This window comes from Narcine bancroftii, chromosome 9 (genome assembly GCF_036971445.1).
Source record: "Narcine bancroftii isolate sNarBan1 chromosome 9, sNarBan1.hap1, whole genome shotgun sequence".
NCBI classification, from domain to species: domain Eukaryota; kingdom Metazoa; phylum Chordata; class Chondrichthyes; order Torpediniformes; family Narcinidae; genus Narcine; species Narcine bancroftii.
Window position 1 is genome coordinate 33,777,402 of NC_091477.1, and position 18,920 is coordinate 33,796,321.

The 18,920-nt window shown below is 39.2% G+C and overlaps 1 protein-coding gene across 3 annotated transcripts in view; it reads right to left on the minus strand.

Annotated features, from left to right (window-relative positions):
* LOC138743401 (complexin-2) overlaps positions 1–18,920 on the minus strand; it is a 228,586-nt gene that overhangs the window by 198,326 nt on the left and 11,340 nt on the right. The window contains exon 4 of one of the 3 annotated variants that reach the window (XR_011344857.1): positions 85–503. The exons of the other annotated variants lie outside the window; for them this stretch is intronic. The gene's annotated coding sequence lies outside the window, so the exon portion shown is untranslated. Of the gene's footprint in view, positions 1–84; positions 504–18,920 lie in introns of those variants that run through there. 3 annotated transcript variants of the gene reach the window in all.

Here is an 18,920-nt window from a genome sequence, read left to right on the forward strand (position 1 = left end):
GTTGCAAAGACTTGCATGCAAAATAATTGTGAGAGCATTAAACATTTCAAAACATTAAAATTATATTTATTTAAAAGTGCAGCTTTCAGAAGTAATTATCTGAGATTAATGCAATTTACACCAATCAAATTAAGACTGTTAAGCACAGTAATTTACCGTTTATGGACAAAGCAAAAATGCTTTTGATTTAAAAAAAAAAATGAAAATAGTTGGTAATTATCCAATGCATTCATTAAATGACTTATGCTCATTATTTTATGGAACAGCTGAAAAATCACTTCTGAGCTTCCAGATCTCCATACTTAATTTTGTGTGCAATTCTCCAAAGGTTGGCTGTCACGTTCTGCCATTATAACAGGGTGAGTTTTGATGGATTCACTGTTTCACTTCATTGAATAGAGGATTGCAAAGGGACTTCAGAAACTGAACTTGCAGCATCAATTGCTAAAGGATCTAGTCATTTCTGAGACGAGAAGAAGATTCTTTACTTGAAGATCATAAATCTTTAAATATACAAGAGTTTCATCAGTTATTTAGTATACAGTAAAATTCCGGCCATCAATAATTCAAGAAACCAGCAACCTCAAGCAAATGGCCCCCCAAAAAATCATGGAAATAAATAAATTTAAAAAGTAACTGTTCTCTGAAGTAACACAACCCTTTTATGAAAGCAAACTATTCAGCCAGCAGAGTGTCTTGGTTGTGCTTTGCTCATAGAAACTGTTTGAATTAAGTTGTTATTGAATAAAATGGCATTGCCCAGGATGATGTCACTCACCATTGGCTGCCTGCTTAGTAAGAGTCTTTATTGGTATATTGTTAAATATATTAATAAGGTTTTATCTCTAAACAGTTGAGAGTGGTTAATCATGATGGTGGCACAGTTACCGTAGCACTTAGCACAACGCTATTGCAATGGCAATGAATGGGGTTCGAATTTAAACTTGCATTTCCTAAGTTAAGTTAATCACTTTAACTTAATTAAGGATACAATACTGATTTTTTTTTCAAATGACTTTACATTTTGCACTGTCTTTTGGCTTTTAAACTGTTTATTTTTAATGCTGGTGTGGTAGTTAGAGATTGTAAGAATGCGTCTTAAGCCATTGGAAAATTCACATATCTGGCATCTATTGATCCCAATAGGTGCTGGATACGGGGGGGGGGGGGGGGGGTGGGGTTGCTGTACTTACAGCTGACCTCAATTAAGTTTTGAACTTGTAAGCAGATTCAAAAATACAGGGATCAGGCATTGAGGTCAAACATAGGGCGTAACATTTATAAATGAAGCAAGCCTTCCTCCTGCCTTTTGGTGTGTTATGTTATAAAAGGTGGTGGAAAATTAATAGAGATCATTTGATGATTTCTTCAGGATGGAGCAAATAAGGTGAGTGTCAAAAATATTGATAATGAAAGGATGTGATTGGGAAAATAAACAGAAGCCACATACAGAAACATGGAGTGAGTTGTGATCTGTAATGCACTGCCTGACTGGGTGATAGAAAAATAATATTTGAAAAGTAAATTGGATATAAGATGATGGGAGTTGAAGAGGAATTTTTGTCATGGCTACGTAGAAAAGGCAGGGGAGTGGACTGTTCAAATAACATCATCAGGGAGCTGATCTTCTGATCTAATTTACCAAAGCAAGTGACAAGTTTTGAGCAGAAATGTAAAAATCTGCCAAAAGGGGGGAAGCTTTCTATGAAAGTACTAAGTACATTTCAAATAAAATCATAAATGTGTTATGTAGTTTAATAAGCAAAATGAATAAAGCAAATACACTGTATGGACTGGCTTTGCTACAAGCAAATAAAACAAGAAATTATACCTGTATGCTACATATATTGGCCTTCCTGCACATAAGTCAACATACTTGTCAAGGGCAGTGGGCTTCATCAATTTGAGTTCATTCAAAGCTAACTAAAATTATAGATAGGGTTGTCCTTCTACTTAATTAGGCACTCCAAGCTGGATTATCCTTCCTGTCAGACAAGCCCTCTGGGTTGCTTTTGTCCTGGACTCATTAAAGCTAATGATCGAAGTCAGTAATGATCTCGTTAAAACTAATTTTGCTGACCACTTGTATTTTGAGAGGCTTTGTGTCTACATCCAGGCAATCATTTCCTATTCTCATTACTTAAAACTTGCACAGTTCTTTTCAGAGCACGATACATATACATTCCAACAAGATTGGAAGTAAGAAGGATAATTGGTTCCAGTAAGACATTTGAATGGCAAGAATTCAACTGAATTTGTTGACTACAAGTTACTTGTGTGAAAATGTTTTTGCAGTTGTTGTGCCTCAATGTAAAATTTGAGTAGTGTTTTCACTCCAGCATAATGATGGAAAATCCTCGCAATTACCGAGCCCTTCCTTTGGACACCATGTGGACTGGCATCATCCCACCATCAATGCAGTTCAACCCACTGGTTCTCCACAATGTTGGTAATGAACCCTCTCTCCCCAAGATATACACAAGTAACTTATCTGATGTGCTCTTCATATAGTTCATATGTCAACCAGAGATGGTATGAATTTCTTTTTTTGAAAGAAATGAAAATATATATTTAAATACAAATATAAATTAATAAAAACACACTAAAATGCTGGAGGAACTCAGCTGGACTTTGTCTCCATAGAAGACAAAGATATATTGCTGGCATTTCGGGCTTGAGCTTGTCTTCAAGCAGGAGATCTAAGAATACAGACAGTGCTGGCTGGGTGAGGAGTCCAGACCAACAAAAGGTATTAATTGGATATGATAAGGGGAGAGGTGAAAATTGATTATGTCTGTGCAAAAGGAGATGGAAAAGAGGGATAATATTCCAAACCTATGCCATGCAATTGGAAGGCATATTTATTTCAATGCATTAATTTTTTAAACAGTATATTTATTTACATATTATTTATTAGACTGTAGTTTGCCAAGTTTTGGGGTGCTGTTTCTCACCACAGCATCTCTGACACCCCTTGAGACAATTCCTTGAAGGGTTCCTTGTCTTAGCATAGGTTTTAGGGCTTCATCTTCAGCTCTGAAGTGTACTTTGCAGTTATGAAGAACTGTGCACTTCTTCCACTTCAAATTACTGAATATTTTATAATCATGGTGTAAAAGCTTCCTTTTCCTGACTTCCTTCCTTATCTTTTGAATAATTGAGCAGAGTGGCAGGCCCTCAAATTTGGGACTTTCCCAGTCAATTTTTCAATGATTATTACTGAATTCTTCTAACTGGGTACCTTGATTTTCTACTTCCAAGAAGGCGAGACGAAGTAAATTTAAGTTAATTTACAGGCGAGAATCTGCTATTTCTTTCTGCTGCTTGATGATCTAAGATCTATCTACCCAAGCAAGCCCCTTAAAATCACACCGCTGCAGCAGAAGAAGAAACAACATTAAAACACAAGTTTAATTGAGAGTTAAACTTCTTTCTCTGCACTGGTAGACTATTATTAAAACATATTTGCCCTGAAGGTCTACTCGGGATGGGGGAGGGGAAATCTTTTGGCCACACTTTGCAGTAACATTTCATCAGGAATAATCACCTGGATAAAAGGGACTTGGTAAGACTGAGGCCTATTGAATCAAAGGATCAATGGAACCACAAAATTGTATCAAGAACGTAAGTGTAAGTGTCATACTAACAGATTTTTTTTCTAGATGGTGGTTTTATTGTTCCCCAGATGGTTTTTGCAGGGCTCATTCCTAGTCCGCATTTTAAAAAATATATTGATGAAGGAATGTTGCTGGTTTTTAGGGTAAGATTTCAAAATGGATTAAAACATTGAGGTGTAGTAAACAGAAGAATAATATTTGACTGGAAATGGATACGAATGGCTGGGTGACAAATAGCAGTTGAAATTTAATAGACAGAAGAGTGAAGATGTGTGTTTTAATGGAATGATGGGTGACAATGTAGACTTGGACAGTTTTAAAGGTCATGCTGATGTTACATTTCTGGGTGTAGATGTATATTTAAAGTATCTTAAAAAGGGAGTAGGTATTAAAATATTTGAGCTCCTAGTATTCATTAATGGAGATCTGTGAGGTTTTATTCAATATTTCTAAACTATAACTTGAATAGCGGTGTTCAATTAGAGATACCACTCTATAGGGACATATGAAGGTCCCTCAAAAGGATATTGACAATATTTAATGGAATAGCCAAGGAGGGGAGATTTCAGCTACTACATTAGGCTAGAGAAGCTGTTATTATTCTCTGTGGAGCAAACTACAAGAGAAGATTTGAAGAGCGTGTCAAGAATTATAATGGTCTTGGATTCTCCCTTTGTGAGGAAAGTCTTTCTTACACTATTAATAATTATGATTAAGAAATTGTACCCAAGGAGCAAAGGAAATACAGTCAACCAGGTCAGTCAAAGGGAAATGTATTTTGGCTGAGAGGAAAGTATTTTGTGTAGATACAAGGAAAATCCAAGAGAATTAGACGGATTTCCTCTACCACAAATCAGCACAGATCCAGTAGATCGAGTTCTTCTTGTGTGGTCACATTTTTATGGTTCCTTAGACATTGTGCATAAAAAAAAAATAACTTTGGACATGAACAATTTGTGAGTGGAAGTTTTTGGATATATTTCAAATTTGAACAATTTGGTCCAGAAACACATTTCACTACAGGTAAAGAGATTAATTATTTTTACGTAAATTGCTGAAAAACAAAAGGCACTGAGCAATTCAATTTCTGGGTAATACTTCCTGGTAGCCCACAAAATGTCCACGTTCCCAGAATGAATTAGTGACACAGCAAGTTTCTTCCAATTATGCCAATGTATTGGTCTTCGAGGAAGCTTTCAAAAAATTAGGTTTCCTTTTCGTTCGGTGCAGGACACAAAAGGCTGGTTTTAATGGGTTTATATTAATTTTCTTTTCCTTACTTAGTTAATGTCCTTTTATAATTATTAAATGTATTTTTAGTTATTTAAAATCTGGTTACTCGTTGATGTTTATGATACTGATTTGAAAAGTCTGTACCATAGAATAAAACTGGAGTTGTGTCAAAACAACTGCATCAAATTACCAGTCTTAAATATATCAAGGAATATTTTAGTGATTTTTTTTTTTCAAAATAAATTTATTTTATTTGAGTTGTATTCTCAGCTGCAATGATTTGTGTAAGACATTATGCTCCATGATATTTAAACCGATACGATGACATACATTTACACATCACCTTTCTTGAAATTAGCATAATTTGAATCACCAGTCAAAGGATTAGTTTTTTCTAAATGCTTTGGTTCTTTTGTTTCATGTGAGTGAATTAAATCTGATGTCTAACAGGATGTATTTAGTCTTAACTCTTTCCAACAATTAATTGTAGTAATGGCTTAGTTAATCTGGAGTTCCAAAACCACTCTTCCTCCTTTATATCTAACTATATTTAACTGAAAATTTATTGAACTACTGGTACAGAAATTCAGCTTTGTGTTCTTTGTCAGCAAATAGTTTCCATCTGAGGTGAATTTCTGTTTATCCCTCATATCTTGCACCAAATTAGTTTTTCAGCATCATCATCTCAGAAACCTTGGACCTCTTCATTTCTGTTTGCCTGCCATACTTTAACATGCGGGTCTTCAAATTGCTGCTTTTTGTTTTCCTCGGCTTTCTTCCCATCAACTAAGACTTAGTGCTATAACAAACAATTAGTTTTGACACATTGACAAGGTGTCTCAGTAAATTTCCTCTGCAGGTGATGTAACCAGTAGGTCCTTTATATCTGATACTTTTTTGGCTGAGTTAATTAAACATGTTGGAAACAAGAAACACTCTCTGCAATTTTCTGTAGCTCACAGTATCCTTTGTGCTATCATGCATTAAGAAACATCAGGCTCAAAGTGGCAATGTAACATTTACCTCTAGAAGTGATTAACTGCTCAGGAGAGTTTATAAACAAGTCTTTGTTGCCGTGTGATGATGTTGACTTAAATATTGTGAAATCTGAATGTAAGCATAAGATCTATTTTTGGCAATCAAAGGGAAGAATTGTTTGTATGTTGATAAATAGCCTTTCCTTTTCAGAGAAGGGAAAAGAAGCATTTTATTTTCTAGCATGTCAGGGTGCAGACAATAGTTTCAGAATTCCGAATTATTCTCTGTCTTAGGGGTGTATTCTTAAATATGTTAAAAAGCCTAACAAATTATAGTTGAATTAACCTCAAAAATTTGCTAGTTCACCTTTAAAGACTTCGCACCTGACCAGGTTGTAGCTTTGGAAAATGCTGTCAAATTACTCAAAGCAAGGAACTACAGTGGATTCTGCAGAGTGCCACTAACAGTGGAAGAATTGAACATTCAGGATGGTGTAGAGTCCCAATCAAGTTGGCTGTTTTATCCTGAAAGGGGTTGAGTTTCTTAAGTTGGAATTGCGTACACACAAGAGTGGAGAGTATTCCATGATTTGTACCTTGATGACAGTGAAAAGTTTTTGTGGTGTCAGGAGCTGTCATTCACCACAGGATACCCAAACTGTGCTCTTGATCTGCAGAGATAGTATTTAAAGTGATTGGTTCACTGGTGGAACATCCTCTTGCTGATAGTTTCATTAATTTGTACAAAATATTATTTTGATGTATAGCTATCCCAAAACTGATCTATCCAATCTCAGGCAAAAAGAGGAGTTGATAAGGATAAAAAGGAGTCTGGATGTTACTAGCCAGACTCATTCAGAGTCTGAATGAAAAATTAATCTGAAGACATTTCTGGCAATCAATACCAAAGACAATTTTTTTCTTCTTTCTCATATGTACCACCTTCCCTACCCAGCTCCTGGGGAAATTCATAGATCATGGGCTGAAGACTCAAAGCTCATTGCTTGCACCTTTACAGGTCTTCAATTAAATTTTGAATTGGATCTGTCATGGAAGTTGATCACTGTTACTTCAAAACAGCAAGATGATTGCGGACTTCAAGAGGACAAAGGTCGACCTCTCTCCAATACACCTCAATAGAGAGTGAAGAGCAACAAAATTCATTGGTGTGCAAATAAAGGACAGCCTATCACGAACCCACAGCACCTCATTAGTCAGCAGTGCCTACACTTCTTCAGGAGGTTTGAGAAGGACAAGGCTACTCGCCCCCATCTCAACAACATTTTTCAAGAGCACGATAGTGTTCTGTTGGGTATATCACTGTGTGATCTGGTAGTTGCAAAGCATTGGACCATAACTCAATACAGAGCTTCATCAAAACTTGGGTCTCCCTTTCCTCTATAGATGATATTTACCAGGAGTGTAAGAGCTGAAAGATTTATTCAAGAATCTTTCCATCCATCATACATTATCTTTGACCCACTACCATCAGAAAAGGAGTACAGGAGTATCAAATTCAGGATTGCCAGGCTGGGAAATGGTTTCTTCCCACAGGCTGTGAGATTGACTAACAGTATGCTGTAACTGAATATGTTCAATCCCCATCACTGTTGATGCACAGTGACTGAGTATCCTCTACAGAATGCACTGTATTTCCTTGTCTTGGGTAATTTGATGGTATTTTCCAAACTACAACCTCTACCATCCGAAACAACAGGGAAAATGAAAGCACAGAACACCACCACATGAAAGTTCTTCTTCAAGGCACATTCTGTCTTCACTTGGAAATGTTATATATTGCTGTTTCCTCATTGTCACTGGCTTAAAATCCTGCATCTTCATACTTAAAGGTATTTTGGGAATGACTGTGCCATATAAGGACTGCTGTTGTTCAAGAGGCAATAAGGATGAGCAATAATTGCTGGCTTTAGTAGCAATGCCTTCGTCCAAAAATGTTCTCTTCCGACAGATGCAACTTTATCTGCTAAACATTTCCAGCACGTCCTGTTTTTAATCTTAATTTTCACTAGGGTTTAAAATATAGGTTCTATAGGCAAAGAAAGGACACCACTGATGGCATTTGACTCAACAATAAAAGTTATTTTACCGAATAGAGTCATAGAATCCCTGATTGTTCCTGTTGTAATGGAGTAAGTTAAAATAGATGTTTAAAAGAGGGAATAAGATTAGGTTGTTTAGGTCACTTTTCACAAGCAAACATCACATCACAGAAGCAGAAACAGAGACAGGAACATAAACTAAAACCGAAAGAGAGAGAGGAAGATAAAGGCTCCAGCAGTCAGTGCAAGGCTGCAGAGTGAAAAGCCTGCTAAAGACCCCATTTCAAGAAGGGTTTTGAGTTCTGAGTTCAGCCTATTCAAAATCTCTGCAGTGACTGGTGTTGTGGTTCTCCTGATATAGGGGAAAAGAAGAACTCTTTGTGGTAACCTGGAAAAAGGCACGTTTCTTCGGAAAAAACACTTCAGTTGCTGATTGAAGGAAATCCGTTTGCATGTCCAACGAGCAACAAACCTCTTTCTGCACCCGCCAAAGACCTTCCTGACTGGTAATAACTTAAGGCACCAGAGCCCTTTTTATGTAATGACTGTTTAATTCTGAAAACTGCCTGATACCAGTGAACTAGGAGAAGGGAACAATAAATGACTGGACAGTTTTCAAAAAAAATGAACCATTGTAGCAGTGCTAAAGGCAGAGCTGCTGAAGTAAATGCTGTCCACACCAAGCAAATAAACCATTAACTGCTGTTTATTCAAACCACGCGCGTTCCTTTTTAGGGGAGGCGACAGGCTCATGGGAGTGATGTCATAATGCTGCTCTGAGGCAACATGCTCCTGCAGCCTGGAACTTCTGCACGTTGGAGGGGGAAGTCCCTGTGCCCTACCGTGCTGCCTGTTCGCTATGGCGATTCAGCCCGTTGAGTGCGGGGTTGACCTGGCTCATTACACAACCCCCACCCCCAGAATCGTACTCTCTTTGGGTGAGGTTTGGGAGATTATCTTTGGGTGGGTGCCTCCGGAACTGTAGTGTAGGAGCAGGTAAGCCTGCCTCCAATATCTAGAGTATATACAAACCCTTCCCTTCTCAGTACCTTGAAGGGCCCTTCATAAAGGCACTGCAGGGGGGGTACCTGGTTTGCCCCGACTTACAAAGACAAGGTCCGTGGCTTTGAGTTCTTGTGGGATGTCACTAGTTGGCATCTCGTGGGTGGTTTTAGGTTGTGGATGTGGGTAGGCGGTGTAGTTGCTCAGCTGCTGTAGGACATCCAGGGCACTTGGTGGTGGTTCTATGGAGCTGAAATGGACATTGCCTGGGATGGAGACCATTTCCACTGATAAGGTGGAGAGGCCCTCTTTAGGTGCTGTGTGGATGCCCAGCAGGACCTATGGGAGTTCATTCCATCCAGTTGGGCCCATGCAGCCATGATTTGAGGGCTGCTTTTAGATGGTGGTGAAAGTACGCTTCTAGCCCATTGGATTGGGGGTGTTAGGCAGTGGTGTAGTGTAGCTGGCTGCCGCAGAATTTGGTCATGGTTGCCCAGAGGGAAGAGGTAAACTGGGCTCCTCAGTCCCCCAAGTTATGTGGGAAGGGACACCAAAACTATGAGGTTAAGGGCCTCGCACAGGTCTCTGTGTTGCAGGCCAGTATCGGCACTACCTGTGGCCAATGTGTAAAGCAGTCGACCACGGTGAAAAGTGACCTCATCCCCTGGCTGATAGGAAGGGGCCCTACAATGTCCACATGGTTGAACCTGTCCACTGCGGGTGGAAAACATTGGCTTTGGCTTGCTGGCATTGTTCACAGGTTTTTGCCCAAAGTGAAACTTCACGCGGAAGCCTGTGGCACACAAACCAATCCAAAATGAGGCAGACTGTTGACTAGATGGAAGGACGAGAGAGTCCATGCACTTGATTTAATACCCGCTGTCTCTAAGTCATGAGCAGGATTGGCCTGCAGTGGCCTGGGCCTCTTGGAAAAGGTGTGAACTCCTCAATTTGTAGGCTGGTGATGGCAGTGCGGTATGCCTGTGTGTTGGCATCTTCAGCCTGGTCCCTGGCAAGCTGAGCTGTGTCAATGCCACCTGTCACTTTGGAGATCGTTGGCCTGGACAGTCCAGCAGCTACTACGTTGGATTTCCCTGCTATGTGGGAGATGTCTGTTGTATATTCGGAGATGTATGAAAGGTGCCATTGTTGCCTCACCAACCAGGGGTCCAAGACTTTGCCCAGCGCCTGCACCAGTAGCTTGTGGTCCGTGTAGGCTGTGAACATTTGGCCTTCGAGGATGTTCTGTAACTGGCATATGGCCAGATACATTGCCAGCAGTTCATGATCAAAAGTGCTGTACGTCAGCTCGGGTGGTCAGCGGTGTTTGCTGAAGAAAGTGAGTGGCTGCCGCTGTTGCAGCAATGCGCCCTCTGCATGGTCTGAGGCGTCTGTCGTTAATGACAGGGTAGGTCTGGATTTGAATGTGCCAGGAATGTGGCTTTGGAGAGTGCTGTTTTGGTTGTCTCGAATTCCTGCAGTGAATCCACAGGCCAGCTGGGCTCCTTGTTACCTGCCTTAACGAGGTCAAAAAGAGGCTACATGGTGGCTGCTGGTCCTCGGAGGAAACCAGAAGCATCCCAAGGAATTCACCATCCCAAGGAATTCCTGCAGCCTTTTGAGCTGGAAAAGGTGCATCCAGCTGCAGCTCCTGACAAACCAAGAAAGAATGAACTCCAGATCATTCAAGAGACAGAGGGTGAGAGAGAGGAGTTTAATGGAGCCAGTCACCCCCAATTGTCAGGAGACAGGTAACTGGGGGACTGCTCTTTCTGTTTAGTCCCCTTCCCTCTACTGACAGAGCACCCCTGTGGCTATTCCCATCAACAATATGTATACCGTTTTGCATACTGTTGGTGGGGACGATCTACCAGGGACAAGTTGTAGTGGTCACATCTTTGCCACCAAGATTGGACACTGAGCTTAAAAAAAAAGGAGGGAAAGGAGGAGAGCCATAGTGATATGAGATTTGATAGGGGGATAGATAAGAGGTTCTGTGAGAGAGATTGAGAATCCCGAATGGTCTGTTGCTGGGGTCTGCAATATCTTGGATTGAGTTCTCTGTGTTCTCAGGAGGGAGGCTAAGCAGCCAGATGTCATGGTCCATGTAGGGACCAATGATGTGGGTTGAAAGCATGAAGAGATGCAAAGAGAGTTTAGGGAGTTAGGTGCAAAGTTGAAGGATAGGACCTCCAGGGTTGCGATCTCAGGAGTCCTACCTGTGCCATGTGCTAGTGAGGCTAGAAATAGGAAGTGAATGCAGCTCAAAACTTGGCTAAAGTGATAGTGCAGGAGGGAGGGGAGGACTTCATGTTTTTGGACAATTGGGCTCTGTTCCAGAGAAGATGGGACCTGTTCTGACGGGACGTTGGAACCTGAACTAGCATCCTTGCGGGTAGGTTTGTTAGTGCTGCTCCACGGGGTTTAAACTAGATTGGCAGGGGGATGGGAACCAGAGTGTTAGAGTAGATAGTGAAGTAGAGGAGGATAAAGGTCATGTGAGGACTGCATGTATAAACAGAAATCAAAGATTTGTGTATGATAGAAATGTTCTCGGGTATATTTATTTCAATGCAAGAAATATTGTTGTAAAGGTAGTTGAGTTTAGGGCGTGGATTGGCATGTGGGATTACATCATGAGACTTGGTTGCAGGAGCGGCAGGACTGGCAACTCAATGTTCCGAGGTTCCATTGTTTCAGACGTGATAGACAGGGAGAGATAAAAGTGTGAGGAGTGGCATTGCTGGTCAGGGAAAATATCACAGCTGTGATAAATCAAAGTATTGAGTACAGGAGTTGAGATGTTATGACTCCCATAATGTAAAAGGGCTGGATGGCTTGGAGTTGTCAAATGTGTTCAGGAAAGTTTTCTAAATCAATATATAGAGGTACCAACAAGATAGGATGCAAAACTTGATCTCCTATAGGGAAACCAGACAGGTCAGGTGACAGACGTATGTGTAGGTGAACATTTGGGGTCTAGTGACCGTAATGCCATTAGTTTCAAGTTAATTATAGATAAGGATAGGTCAACTCCTCAAGTTGAGATTCTAAATTGAAGGCCAATTTTGTGGAAATGAGAAAGGATCTACGAAGAGTGGATTAGGATAAGTTGTTTTCTGGCAAGGATGTGTTCAGTAAGTGGAAGGTTTTCAAAGGCAAAATTTTGAGAGTGCAGAGTTTGCATGTTCCTATCAGAATTAAAGGCAAAGTTAAGGCAATTAGAGAGGTGTATGGCAAGTATAGACAACAAGGAGCAAATGAGGTTCTAGAAGATTATAGAAAATGAAAGAAAATACTTAAGAAGGAAATCGGGAAGCCAAAAAGAAGACATGAGGTTGCTTTGGCAGATAACATGATGGTAAACCTGAAGGGTTTCTACAAGTATGTTAAGAGTAAAAGGATATTAAGGGACAAAATTGGTCTCCAGAAGATCAGAGTGGTTGTCTATGTATGGAGTCTTGTGAGATGGGGAGATCTTAAACAGTTTTTTTTAAATTTTGCATCAGTATTTATTCAGGAAACTGGCATAGTATATAAGGAAGGAAGGGAAACAATCAGTGGTGTCATGGAACATATAGCGATTAAAGAGGAGGAGGTGCTTGCTGCCTTACAGCGAATAAAGGTAGATGAACCCCCTCAGCCTGATGATATTCCCTTGGACCTTGAGGGACACTAGTATGGAAATTGCAGGGGCCCTGGCAGAAATATTAAAATGTCCTTAGCCATGAGTGAGGTTCTGGAAGATTGGAGGGTAGCTCCTGTTGTTTCGTTTTTTAAAAAAGTAAACCAGGAAGTTACAGGCTAATATTGAGCCTGATATCAGTAGTAGGTAAATTATTAGATAGTCTTCTGAGAGATGGGATATTCAAGTATTTGGATAGCCAAGGGCTGATTAAGGATAGTCGGCATGGGTTTATGCGTGGTAGGTCATGTTTATCAAACCTCAGAATTTTTTGAAGTTATCAAGAAAGTAGATGAAGGCTGTGAATGTTGTCTACGTGGACTTTAGAAAGCCCCTTGACAAGATCCCACATAGGAATTTAGTTCAGAAGGTTCAGACACTAGGTATCCATGGAGAGGTGGTAAATTGGAATCAAAATTGGCTGAATGGGAAAAGACAGAGAGTGGTAGTGGATGATTGCTTCTCAACAGACCAGAGGTCTGTGATTAGTGGTGTGCCTCAACAATGCTAGGACCATTGTTGTTTATTGTCTATATCAATGATCTGGATGATAATGTGGGAACTTGGATCAGCAAGTTTGCTGATGACATTAAGTTTGGAGGTATTGTGGAAGAGTCTAGAACAACTGGAAAAATGGGACAGAAAATGGCAGATGGAATTTAATCCAGACAAGTGTAGGTTTTGCATTTTGGAAGAACAAACCAAGGTAGAACATACATAGGAGTGCGGAGGAACAAAGGGATCTAGGAATACAGATGCATAATTCCCTGTCACAGGTATACAGGGTAGTAAAGAAAGCTTTTTGCATCTTGGCCTTCATAAATCAAAGTATTGAGTACAGGAGTTGGGATGTTATGGTGAGGTTGTATAGAACATTGGTAAGGCCAAATTTGGAGAATTGTGTGCATTTCTGTTCATCAAACAGGAAGGAATATTAATAAAATTGAAAGAGTGCAGAGAAGATTACTAGGATGTTGCCAGGTCTTCAGGAGTTAGAGGGAAAGATTAAACGGGTTAGGACTTGCTCCTTGGAGCATAGAAACATTAGAGAGATTTGATAGAGGTTTACAAAATTATGAGGGATATAGACAGAATAAATACGAGCAGGCTCTTTCCATTTGGATCAGGAGAGATAAATTCAAAAGGATGAAAGGGGAAAGGTTTAGGGAGAATATTAGGGAGAACTACTTCACTAAGAGAGTGATCGGAGTGTGGAGTGGGCTGTCATCTGACATGGTATATGCGGGTTCACTCAATTTTAAGAATAAATTGGATAGATACATGGATGGGAGAGATCTGGAGGGTTAATGGAATGGGTGCAGGTCAGTGGGATTAGCAGAGTGATGTTTTGGTACAGACTAGAAGTGCCAAATGGCCTGTTTTCTGTGCTGTAGTTTTCTATGGTAGCATGTCAAAGATACAGCAGGCTGAATGATAAGGGTCTTTGATGATTCTCTAAGCCGTTATTTTTAAGCACCACCCTCTGTTGGTGTCGTCGAGAGAGGGAAGGGAGACTCCTGTGATCTTTTCTGCAGTTTTAATCACCCTTCAAACTAATCTCCAATCTGATGTTTGCAACTACCATACCACAACATGATGCAGGCAGCCTGGACACTCTCCATTGTGCTCTTGTAGAATATTGTTAGGATCATAGGCAGTAGCCTCCTCAAACTTTTTAGGATTGTAGATGCTGCTAGATTTTACTCATTATTGAGGATGTGTTGTGGGTCCAGGATAGGTTGTCCTCTAAATGGATGGTGAGGAATTTTGTGCTTCCCACTCTCTCTACAACAGAGCCATTGATATGTAGTGGGGAGTGGTCTTTCATTCTCCTGAAGTCCACAGTCATCTCCTTTGTCTTGTCCACATTGAGACTTGGGTTGTTGCTCTTGCAGCACTACGCAAGCCTTTCACCCTTCTACATGAAGGTCGACTACCATTGTGTCATCTGCAAACTTGATGATTCTGTTGGGACTGATCCTGGTAGTACAGTTGTGTGTTAGCAGCATGAACAGTAGCAGGCTGAGCCTGCAATCTTGAGGTGCACCAATGCTCACTATGACAAGGCTTTATGTTTTGCTGCCAACCTGGATTGACTGTGGATTTTCAATCAAGATGTCTAGGATCCAGTTGCAGAGAGGAGTAGTGAGTGCCAATCACTCAAACCACTTTATGATCGTGGACATCAGTACCACTGGATGGTAATCATTTAGCCCATTTACCATCGCACTCTTGGACACCAGAGTGTTTTGAAACCTGCGGGGACAATGGACTGCTGGAGTGAGACATTGACGCTGTCCATTAGGATCTCAGTCAGCTGGACTGCACAGTCCCTCAGCACCCAACCAAGTATGGGTTGTGCTCTTGGTTCACTCATGCACTTTTTACAAATGTGCAATCCTTGGGTCATGACCAACATACAGGTTCCTTTTAAACTGCTGGTTAGGCAGTTAGGAATCCGCTTTTTATCTGAATGGCACCACTTCATTGTATTTTGTTTTTGACGATATGAGATCCCGACACAATGTGACCTGTAATTCTCTGAAGAACAGCAGATTCTCCAAGAAATGATTCAGTAAATCTCCCCCCAGAAGGAAGGTACCTATACTTTGAATTTCATTGCCTATGTAAATCCTAATACAAGTTTTGCAGGTTATATCTGCATCACAATTACCGATATTCTGTTGTCTTTTTTTTTTATTAATGCAGTAGAAATCATTTCCTCAAATTCTTCAATTATTGTCACTAATATTAGAACAATGTGTATCAATTTTTCTGGACATGTTAAGGCTGACCTAAATATGAATCTTTGTCTTAAACTTAATTGTATTTATTGATATTGCATGCAGCACATATCAACTATACCTATTTGTGGAATCGTGGAGATCCTGAAATGAACTAAAGTCAAAACAAAGAGGATAGTAATATTTGAATGTAGTATCAATGAATGCTAATTCAGAAAGGGAGACCAGCTCTAAAGAAATAGATCTGTAATACATTTGAATTTAAATAACATGACAATATACTGACGTACAGCTTTTAAGTAAGCCACTTGGTCACAGATTTAACCCTCAATTTTAATCAGATTTGGATGATCTCATTCACATACTAAAAATAATGTTGCACGTTCCTGTGTCAGGAAGAGGAAGTCAGCCTGAGTTTCCATTCCAATTTATTGTTCATTCTCTGCAACTGTGAGCTTCAGCGAGAGCACATCGACTTATACGCTGTCCTCAGAGAAAGCATTCAAAAACTCCTCACAAAGGAGACAAATCCAAAAAATTTAAAATATCTAATCCATTTTTCATGCAATTGAAATCCTAGCCACATAAGTGTGGGTGCGTGAGTCATAAATTTCCTATTTTAAAATAAAATTTGGAAAAAATGAGTGCAACTGAACACGTTAGAAGCAGCAAAAATTACTCTGAAAAGTGCCAATTACTTTTTACAATCCTTTATTTTTACACACATTCCTCACCTGTAAGAAGGCTTTACTTCTATGTAGAATTTAATAATTTAAGATCCAATATTGAATGTATAGTGGAAGGGGTTAAGTGTGATATAAAAAAAATCCATAATATGATCACGGTGTATTGATGTGGATAGAAGATTGGAAGTTAACACAAAAGAGAGTATCTCTATAGCTACAAAGGTGTAACAAGTCGTAAACCATAGAGATTGTCACTGTAGGCTCACATTTGTTGCAATTCATTTACCTGATTTGGATGAAGACACTAAAAGTATGATTGTTAAATTTAACCATGGCATAAAGAAAGGTTGTGAAGAGGACATAATGAGGTTACAAAAGCACATAGATAGGTTGTGAGTGAGGAAAGCTCAGACAAATGGAGTACAATGTGCAAAAAAAGTGATATTATCCATGTAACCGAGAAAGTATTACAAAAACTGAGAGGTTTCGACATTCAAAGGGGCTGAGGGGTCTGGGTGTCCTTTGTGCAATGTCGGTACAGCAAGTAATTACGAATTATGACAGAAAATTAATGCTTTATCGGGGCAAAAAATAGGAAGTTAAGCGCACACACACACACACACACACACACACACACACACACACACACACACACACACACACACACACACACACACACACACACACACACACACACACACACACACACACACACACACACACACACACACACACACACACACACACCACAATTATCCAACCTCCTCAGTTATATGAAATTTAATTTTGGACCTGGAAATGACGTCTGTCCCCCAATTAATTGAGGATTTCATAAATTCCAGAGATCCTCATTTATCCGAAAAATTTCAAAGCCAAAATGATGACATTTCACCTCCAAAAATATTTTGGATAAATGCAGATATCTGAAACAATTTTTTTTGGAGCTGAACTGACATCACAGGTTGAAACAATGTTGGAATTATGGAAAAACTCCGAGTAGAATTTCAAGTGTTTGGTCTTGGAATTATCTTATTTTGTTCAGGTTGTTCTTTGGTAAAAATTAAACTTTATTTTATGCTTTAAAAGCCTTCCCTTGTTGTTTGTTCTTTAAATACTTTTACAAATGATTTGCTGTTGCTATTTGGGCTGTTTTTAAAAGGTAACCAGTTATCCAAAAATATTGTTTATCCGAAATAGGCCCGGTCCTGACCATTTTGGATAATCGAAGTTGTAGAGAGTGAGTGTGAGTAACATCTTTCATTTAAATCTGGAGATCGAAACCTTGTACAGTCTCAGCGACTCCTTGTAAAGTTGCAACAAAACATATTTACTTTTGTGCTCCATACCCCCTTCCGATAAAGACCAACATCCCATTAGCTTTTATTTTGCCGAACCTCGCATGCTAACTATTTTGAGATTTCATGTCGTAACCCCTCTACATCTCTCGGCACTGCCATTTCGCATCTCATTCTGTTAGCAACAATAGTTTGCTTTTTCATTCTTCCTTAGTATTGTGATTTCCCCCATTATTTGCAGTCTGTCAACTTGCAAATATGCAAAATAGTATGAATTTTTGGAGGCAAAGTGTTTTGAGACAGTTTGAAAATTGGTGGTATGGGGTAGAGTGTAATGACATGCGTGGGTAAAAAGCAAGGACAAGAATTTGAAATGTGAGGCATTTGAGGTCTATGAGCTCAATCTAAAGATGGTGGGAGTGATGAAGAAGTAAAACTTGGGCAGTGTGAGCAGTAGAATGTTAAATTTAGTTGAGCTTAGTGGTGTGTAGAAAAGGAATTGTTTTTGAAGTTTCTAGATGAAGGTAAAAATTCAGCCGAATGCTGGCATGCCCTTTTCACCCGGGACCATGGACGTATTCTGCTTTTCTAAGGCATAAATAAACTTTTGACTTTTATGACAGAAACTCAGGAGAGATCTCCTTAATGATCTCATCATTATTAATACCTCACCAACAATGATGAGTGAATTTTTGTTATTTGTGGGACTTTCTTTGTACAAATTATTTGTGACGCCTCCAGATGTTAATGCACTAACAACACTTCAAAAGTACATAATTAGGATACAGTGCAGTTATAAATGATGGGATACAATTTTAAATTTAATGCTCATTTAATTTACAAATTACATTGATAGTAAACTGCTCAGGTTTTTAATTAAAGATATTTTAATCTAATCCAGTTAAATGATTGCAATGTTGGTGAAAATTGCATAATATAATCATGCACTCTCATTGGAGCATTATTTTATCTTAACGCAGCACCTACCTCCATCTATTTTTATCAACTATCAATTAAATTTCAGATATTTTTATCCAGTGCGACTAAGAAGTTCATCCGGATCTACAAGAACCAACTTTATAACTATTGTATATGTGGATAATGTTAATAATCTCCAACATAAGCACAAGGCAATTATTTTGTGTCATGGTATATTTAATCTTAATATCTGAAATACAAAACTGGAGTGATATATAAAAAGACAGATCACATGGTTGCATCACTGTACCTATTTGAGGGATATTAGAGTGTGTTTCTATGATCCAATAGTGATTTTAAAGTCATAGTAGGATGTGAAGGTCTTTATTATTTTTCATAATTTAATTATTAAGATGTTGCCGCAACTGTAACTCCAGAAAGCAATAGAATGTTCCAAGAGGAAGACCACTGCTATGATAAAATAATCTCCACAGCATTAGATTTCATTCTTTTCTTTTGAATTATTTACGTGGAGATAAGAGAATGCAGTTAATAAGCACAACTTTGATCTATTGGATTTGTATCCTCAGAAGTTACCAGGAAACTGCTGTATTGATTACAAAGCATGATTCTCCCAATCAGATTTGCTGATGTGGAATTGCTTGTCAATTTTACCAAGATTAACCTGAGCACATCAGTTATT